The sequence below is a fragment of the Rhinichthys klamathensis genome, unplaced genomic scaffold (assembly GCF_029890125.1).
Source record: "Rhinichthys klamathensis goyatoka isolate OS25496 unplaced genomic scaffold, OSU_Roscu_1.1 h1tg000059l_1, whole genome shotgun sequence".
In the NCBI taxonomy this organism is placed as follows: Eukaryota; Metazoa; Chordata; class Actinopteri; order Cypriniformes; family Leuciscidae; genus Rhinichthys; species Rhinichthys klamathensis.
In genome coordinates this window covers 4,038,883-4,048,450 of record NW_026606604.1, presented here as the reverse complement: position 1 = coordinate 4,048,450, position 9,568 = coordinate 4,038,883, and positions in this window count along the sequence as shown.

The window sequence follows — 9,568 nt, the reverse complement described above, 5'->3', positions numbered from 1 at the left end:
GTGCTGGAAGCATTCCTCAGGGAGTTTGGTCCATATTGACATGATGGCATCACACAGTTGCCGCAGATTTGTCGGCTGCACATCCATGATGCGAATCTCCCGTTCCACCACATCCCAAAGATGCTCTATTGGGTTGAGATCTGGTGACTGTGGAGGCCATTTTAGTACAGTGAACTCATTGTCATGTTCAAGAAACCAATTTGAAATGATTCGAGCTTTGTGACATGGTGGAAGTAGCCATCATAGGATGGGTACATGGTGGCCATAAAGGGATGGACATGGTCAGAAACAATGCTCAGGTAGGCCGTGGCATTTAAACGATGCCCAATTGGCACTAAGGGGCCTAAAGTGTGCCAGGAAAACATCCCCCACACCATTACACCACCACCACCAGCCTGCACAGTGGTAACAAGGCATGATGGTTCCATGTTCTCATTCTGTTTACGCCAAATTCTGACTCTAACATCTGAATGTCTCAACAGAAATCGAGACTCATCAGACCAGGCAACATTTTTCCAGTCTTCAACTGTTCAATTTTGGTGAGCTCTTGCAAATTGTAGCCTCTTTTTCCTATTTGCAGTGGAGATGAGTGGTACCCGGTGGAGTCTTCTGCTGTTGTAGCCCATCCGCCTCAAGGTTGTGCGTGTTGTGGCTTCACAAATGCTTTGCTGCATACCTCGGTTGTAACGAGTGGTTATTTCAGTCACTGTTGCCCTTCTATCAGCTCGAACCAGTCTGGCCATTCTCCTCTGACCTCTGGCATCAACAAGGCATTTCCGCCCACAGAACTGCCGCTCACTGGATGTTTTTTCTTTTTCGGACCATTCTCTGTAAACCCTAGAGATGGTTGTGCGTGAAAATCCCAGTAGATTAGCAGTTTCTGAAATACTCAGACCAGCCCTTCTGGCACCAACAATCATGCCACGTTCAAAGTCACTCAAATCAACTTTCTTCCCCATACTGATGCTCGGTTTGAACTGCAGGAGATTGTCTTGACCATGTCTACATGCCTTAATGCACTGAGTTGCCGCCATGTGATTGGCTGCTTAGAAATTAAGTGTTAACGAGCAGTTGGACAGGTGTACCTAATAAAGTGGCCGGTGAGTGTATATATATGTACTGTATATCACAATTTAACAAATGTTTTGTCATTCGTCATGCTTGAAGAAACAAAGTTGTGCTATGTACTCATTCATCATGTTGATAAAAAAAAAAAACTTTTTCATTAAATTGCCTTTTTTTCTTTCTTTTTTTTTTTGATGATGTTGTTTAGACAATCAGTGTAGGTCCTGAATAATGTATTACTCATGATTGGGAGCGTTTGTGATTTGGAGAGGTCAGAACTGTAGACTTTTACTGAGAAAAAAAGATTTATGGCAGTATAATGGCATGGTCGCATGAATATTCATGAGAGAAAAATTAGAGTAGGCTATGATAATTCTAGGGTCCTTTGTTCTTATAATGGCTGAAAGCAGAAGAGCTTGTGTCTATCAGACAGATTCCATAAACAGGTGAAGCTTCAAGTGTACACTGAAAACGTCAAAGAGGATTGTTCTTCTTTATCTGCGTTTGTCTGCATATTTACCTAATTCAGATAAATTCAACATTCATGGCTGCCTAATTATCATAATTATACATGTTTCTATGGAAACCTACTTGTCCTTTATTTTTGATTCATTAAGTTTTACCTTCCGGCAGATTTTAATTACTATGTTTTGATGTACAAGAGAATGTTACAATTGTGTTTTAAAAAGGCTGGATTAGAGCGGAATTTCAACTGACTTTAAGTGTGTCCTTCAAGGGCATTTCACTGTTTCAGGGTGAAGAGAGCATTTTAATGTATACGGGCAGCATTTGAATATTGGCTTATACTGTTGGATGAACAAAGCTGACCTCTTTCATTACCACATCTTTTCATAAATGTCCTCAGATGACATTACTTTGGATTTGACTTGTCCTATCTGTATTGAATTACCAACACAGGAAAAGAAGTTTTTGCATTTCCTTTACAAACTGAAAGGAAGAACTGTTTGGTGCCAATTAACTGCTCAGCTGGGGAAGATGTATTGCTTTCTATGCTATTTATAGAAAAGACGATCTTATTTTTAAAATGCTTCATTTTAGTTAGACATCACCAAATAGTTTGCAGTTTCTTCTCATAATTGGGGGATATATTTATATATATATATAGACCTAAAAAATGAAAACACACAGCTAAACATTTTCTGCATTTTTATTGCATTTTATTTTTGCTGCATCTTCATTCTGCCTGTGGTCTTGTTAAAATAAGATTTATTCAGCAGATAAAGTTGCAAATGTGTGAGATTCTCATTAAGGATGAATTGACTTGGCTTTAGCAAGAAATAATGAAATTAGCGAAGGTTTGTAAAAGTTTCTGTCTGGCAAGTTGATGCTTTTTAAAGATGTGATAAGTGATACTTAATCTCTTTTTTTATTTTTTTATTAATGTATTTGTTTATTTATTTAGTGCTTGTTTTATTATTTATATCATAATTTATATGTGTGTTATTTGTAGAAGTGGTCTCCAAAGGCCCACCAAAGGAAGATACCAGTCATAAAGCAGGATAACCATCTTTTAAGCCTGGATATCTCTCTACTGCAGCAGTAGAGATCACTTCATTTCAGAGAGACACCCAGATAGCTCTAAACGGATTAGATAGCATCCATTCAGGATCATGCACTTATAAAAGGAGCCGTGAAGGCCTGTTTCTTTTTGGGGTTGTCTTAATCATACATCAAGGAATTAAGTCCATTTTGCTAAAGGTATATACACCAACTTTTTTTTTTTCTTTAAAATTAACCAAATTTAAATAATGACTCAGTACATCATTAATCCTTCCTCTAAAACGTGTTTTGTCTTACCCTGAATCACTATGGTAAGTCTGTTGTAAGTGTTTATATTTTAGAGCTGACAGGATGGTTTCGCAGGAATTGCGTACACACGTCACTCACGTCTCGTCATATCCATAAATAAAGAAAAGTTGCTCCGGCTTGTTTGACGCCTGTATGGTGTGGCATTGGTTAGTTGTCACGAGCGAGAAAGGTTGACAAGGAGGACGCGGACTTTTTTTATGAACGCACAGCCTTGCAAAGTATAACGTTAAAAGGCTTAAATCAGCCGCGTTCAGTGACGCTGATGACGTGTATTTGGTGCGTCCGTGTATTCGGGTTCAAATAAATATGGCTGGGCAAAAAAATGCAAGTCTTCCTCTGTGTCGAAATCCTTAGACATGTTTGCGAAGATTGTTTAGTTTACAGCGTGCGTCTCCCTCAGACTGTAAACGAAGCTCGGACGCACCAGACACACGTCAGCAGCGTCTTACGTCATCAGTGAACGCGGCTCGACAACAGAACCGGAAGAGAATACAATGCTGAAAGTCGTAGTTTTTGTTATTTTTGGACCAAAATGTATTTTCGATGCTTCAAAACATTCTAACTAACCCACTGATGTCACATGGACTACTTTGATTATGTCTTTATTTCCTTTCTGGACAAGGACAGTATACCGTACATACATTTTCAAAGGAGGGACAGAAAACTCTCAGACTAAATCTAAAATATCTTAAACTGTGTTCCGAAGATGAACGGAGGTCTTACAGGCTTGGAACGACATGAGGGTTAGTCATTAATGACATCATTTTCATTTTTGGGTGAATTAACCGTTACGCAGAGCCGAAGCACAACCATGTTCCTCCGCAAAATGCATACAGTTTTGTTTTTTAACTGCTAGAGGGCCAAAAGTTGCATATTGTACCTTTAATTATATAATTACAAAGTTATTTTCATGTTGCCTCTGTAGCATGTACTGTAAGTGATCATTTAATATACATAATATGTGTAAACATGAAGTAAAAATGTATATATATATAAAAAATATTTTTACCTTTTATATTATCTTAGTCTATTAAAAATAGTCTATTACAAGTCCATCGTCTAGCAACAAGACCAGACCTTTATTGAATTGTATATTGTATAGAGTCGTGTATTTAGACATATTACTCTGACATTTTATCGTCATTTAAAGGTTGATGCAGTGTCTTTAAATGAGTTGGCTTTTAAAATTATATTGAGAGAGATTTGACAAACACTATTAAACTTTGATAATGGAGTACAGTAGAAGAGCTACAGCAGCTGTGTGGACAGATGTCCGAACCTGGGAGAAATACACATCGTTATCCATCAAAGCAACTAGCGAACACACACACACACACACACACACACACACACACACACACATGCCATTTTCAGTACATTAACAAATTTGCATCTGTTATGTTGATAGAGTTCTAGTGTGTGTGTGTGTGTGTGTGGGAATGAGAGATATGTGCCTATAATAACACTAGTAAGGGGGAGGGAGCTGTCCACCAGCAGGTGCTGAAATCCACAGATGCACACAGACAAATATTCCTGTTTGCATTTGAAACACAGCCTTACTCTCCTCGCATACGATTTAAACGCAAATTCCAGATATCATTCTCATAAATGTGTAAATGTTAAATATTTATTCACTAAATATCATACTGTACCATACTATCTAGGTTCGTTTTAGAAACCCTGTCTCCCCTTCCCTCCTCCCCAGACATGAGTGTATTGATGTGACACAGAAGCAGAGACACTGTTATTCTCCTCCTTCTGCTTTCATGAATTTTACTTGAGATGCAGGGGTCAGGCTACTGCACTGAAACATTAGCCCATCTATTTCTGGGCTTCCCCAGTAGTGCTCTTTCCTTTCTGGATACATGTTTGCAAAGCATTTTCCTCTCTCACTATCCCTCTCTAACCTTCTCCACCTTTATTTGTTCTCCTCTTTTCATCCATTTCTGTCTTGAGTCAGGGAAACAGTGGTCGTATGTCGCCCATTCTGCACTGTCCTCCTCGCGACCTTGGAAATGAGGCATGCGCGCGCTGTCACTGTATTCGGCACAGGGCTCCTGTGGATCGTTGGGCCCAAGGCCTCTGCGGGGATCCATCCAGCATGAAGGCTACAGTGTTGGTTGCAGGAATTAACTGAGCGTGGCGTTATCACATGGAAGGCTAGGACTCTGTCTTTGGGGAAAAATGAGGGCGAGCACGACATTCTACACGAGACATACAGTAGTTCATCGGGTTGATGATTTTTGAACTGCAATAGTGTGTTCAAAATGTTTAGGTAAATATATATATATATATGTGTGTGTGTTGACACACATTGTGGTGCATTAAGTGTTTGTGTGTGTTTGTTCCTATACTGAAGCAGCGTGTGGGAAATCCTAGTCTAGTCAGGTTAGATAAAACAGCGCCATCACCTGGTACCAGAAGGACATGCATCCAGCAAATCTCTACATTCTGACCCCCAAAAAATCATCCCAGTCCCAAAATACACATAATTTGAATTCAGACTAACAACAATCACTGGTTCTTCTAATCAAATGCTTTGTTTGTTTTGAGTCGTAAAGGGAAAAATGAAAGGCTGAGTGTTACCTATTATCATTATCAAAATTAATAAAAGTCCTCATTTAATTCTTATTAGCATTTCATAAACACTCAGCCTATTTTCCTTTCATTTTTCTGTACCTGTTTATTGAATCCACCCACACATTCTGACACACAAATGAACCCATTAGAACACTGGCATTAAAAGCATTAAAAGCAGTTTAATTCATAATGAAGTGCTTCATTTTAGAGCAATTGTTTTCACTCTAATGTTGCCACAATAATGCTGATGCTTCAGTGATATTTGTGGCAGGCTATTTTCCATTATTACCATGCACAAGTCAAACTAAATGAATGCATTAGTAAGACCGTACCAAATTCTTTTGAGGAACAATGTGACCCAGAGGGGAGTTTTTCGATATTGTTTGGAATTTCTCCATGGTGACGCCTATAAACTTAAAACAATAGACTTTAAAGTTGAAGTTAAATTATGTTAAGACTTGTATTTTTTCACATTTAATCGTACACTTTCATTTTACAGCCCTGGTTTTTAAGCATCCTTTTGAAATCAAACACACAGACAGACCCCAACAGTCCAATATTTAGACACAAATGATTCACACAAATGCACACAAGCCTGTCTTTAAGGTCGATAACAGGCCTGCAAAGAGTGTAATATACTGTAGCTGTCTGGTAGTTGCTTGTGTAATTTTAGGTTCACACACTCTTTTTGTTTATGTTTATACGGCTCATTTTTAAACGCCACAGACTGTGATTTACCTTTCACTACATAATTGAAAAAGAAAATCAATAGAACTCACTTGAGATTGCTGTCTCTCAGGAACTCTGACTCTTGGCTAATGAATCGATCCAGTTTTTTTCTCTCTCTAGGTTCTCAGCTGAAAGACCAACCCCACCTCTTGCATTCATATCCACATATCTTGAGCTGTCAATCAAACTGCCAGACTCCTGACATTACACATTCATTTCGACACATACCATCACCACATGTCACATGATTGCAACATGACTTGTTAGCACTGCTATCACAAATCGATGGCAGGTGGAATTTGTTTCTGACATACATGGGCGTTTCTGAGTCCTCACTCCTGCTGTAATCTGTCCACTGGCAGAGGGAGCTGGATTCCTTTGTGCATCTCTGATATCTGCTGCAATGCTGAAACAATCCAGCCTGCTTCCTCCAGATGTGGTGAGCACACATGACTGGGCGGATCAATAGTGCTGGCATGGGAAGCCTATTGATTTGAGTATAATCACAGGAGCAATGGCGGCTTCAAAAATTCACAATCCACAATCAAGGCTTATAGAGGGAGATTTATATCACACCTGACTCAAGACATTGGGCTGTGTTGGAATGACTCTGGAATAAGAGTGTACTGCAGTGCATATAGTTTGGGGAAAAGTATTATGTTTCAAATAGTATATGCTGTATTTTTTTTGTCATATGACCTCATCGTGTGCATGTTTCAAGTCAACATGAATGGCTGTTTGCAGCTAGTATTATTTTCGTAATTTTGTATATTTCTAAGTGAAACTGAATTTTCAATGAGGCAAATTGATTTATCCCTCTGGAATTGTTTTTTTTTTTTTTAAGAAAAATTAATGCTCTTATTCAGCAAGGATGCATTACATTGATCAAAATGCTGTTCTTTTGAACTTTATATTTATCAAAGAATCCTGAAATGATACATGGTTTCAAGAACAATTTTAAGCAGCAAAACTGCTTTCATCATTGATAATAATAAGAAATGTTTCTTGAGCACCAAAACAGCGTATTAGAATGATTTCTGATGGATCGTGTGACACTGAAATCATGGAGTAATTGAGTAAAATGTTATAGAGAAAAACGCGATGATGGCTAATATTTCCTCATTATTATTTACGAATGGAAGGCCAAGTTAATCGCATTGCATCTTGGGATATAGTATTCTGTGCTATAGTTACAACCTGCAGATTCAACCTGAATTCATTGCATGTGTTTGACCACTTTGAATAACTGCAGAGAACTGAGGCTCATAATATTCATAAAATCAAATAACAGAAACCATTGTGACAAGATAAATGGATAAACGTTAGTATTAGTTTTGCTCCTGTTAGAAGAAATGTGAAGAGTCTGGTTCACTATAATAATAGAAATAATAGAAATTCTTCAGAATGTTACAGTAAAAATTTTGAAAATTACAAAATTAGAGGTTTGATAATAACATTACCAGATTAGAAAAAGTAGAGATTAGTAAAATTAGGCACCAGCACGGTTGCAAATTTGTAATTTAGAAGTAAATTTGTGATCAATTTCTGACCACTTACATGCGTCGAGATGTTTGATGTTTGTTTCTGCGTGAACCGCGAGTCGCAGACAGAATGAGAGCAGCTCTCTCTTGCTTAATCCTGACTCTGCATGCTTGGAGTGTGTGAACGGCAGCTGACTGAAAGAGCTGTGCCATTTCTGAAGGTCAGCGCTGGGGGTGGCCTTTATCTCTCTCTAACTTCCCTTATCTCTTAATCACAGCCATTAACACAAAACACGTTTGTTTGTTTGGGCTGTCGTATTACGATGTTTGTTTCTTTCTGTGTGGCCCTCACAGCGGGAGCTAAGACTGTGGCACACATTCATGCTGCCTACTAACCCGCAACTTATTACACACAAACACACACACACAAGAAAACCTGCAGTGTAACAAGCTAATTGGCCTCGGCGGATCCTGCAGCCAATGAGGTTGCTTGCTCAACATTTAAATAGTCTGGTTCATTGTTAGCTGTAAGCTAATCCTGCAGCGGGCTATCAGAGTTCCTCTGAAACCCTCCACCTCCCCCAGCTCCACCTGCCTAGATCTGCTACGGGTTTTATGTATGTCATTGTCTATTTCAGCCCATTCTCATCCCAAGGCGTCATCTAACTGACGCTTTTGACCATGCGTCAACATGCCGACGCACATGGTACCCCTTAAGCGTCAATATGAGACGCGCCTCCTAGTGGTCTAACCCTAACCCTACCCCAGACCTAAACCTACCCATAACGGAAGCGTCATCTAACTGACGCTAAAGGGTGCCATGGTCGAACGCATGGTCAAAAGCGTCAGTTAGATGACGCCCGAGGATGAGCGTCTCATATTGACGCTTAAGGGGTACCATGTGCGTCGGCATGTTGATGCATGGTCAAAAGTGTCAGTTAGATGACGCCTTGGGATGAGAATGTGTTGTCTATTTATGTAGCAGCATCATCTATTACATGTTCAGCAGTGTGTCTGTGTATCTATTAGCAGTAGCATGGACTGAATAATCAACAGCAGCAGTACAGCAGATATTATATTTATTTATATATATATATATATATATATATATATGTGTGTGTGTGTGTTGATTAAGAAGCATGTGCTACTAAATTATATTGATTTATACATGGCATATTCATGCTCTTTTTGGAGCTGTGTCCTATTGTTTAAAGATTAATGGGCCATCTATGATTCTTCAGCATCTCTGGGCAGGTAATTTCCTCCATCAGACTTTCCGTTGATGTGACCTCCTTTTATATGGCCAATCCATGTCACAGAGTGTGTTATTAGACAGCAAACAGGCTGTGTGGTGAATCAGAGAGGGCATCTCTATGAAGATGTTAAGTTCCTCTCACCTTTGCCTCGGGGAGAGACGTCTACACTGTATAATTACCACATAAAACTAGAAGGAAACACCTCCAGCATGCTTAGAAAAATATAGAGTCTAGTCTTTCATGCTTACCATCTCTCTCTTTCTCTCTCTCTCTCTCTCTCTCTCTCTCTCTCTCTCTCTCTCTCTCTCTCTCTCTCTCTCTCTCTCTCTCTCTCTCTCTCTCTCTCTCTCTTACTCTACCTTTGCTGATTGTATCCCACTGTGAATGAGAGAAGGTAATCATACAGCATTATATTAGTGGTGAGGATTTTTCAGTGACTCCATCTGCAGGTTACATCATTACACCAGTAGGTGGCGAAAAGTTATAAGTGCCCGAACAAAAAATTTGCTCAAAACACTGATTTATTCAGGAACAAAACAAGCGACCGAATCATTTATTGAATCATTTACTCAACTGACTCATTTTAAAACATTGATTCTTTCAGGAATGCATCTAACGTACACTCAC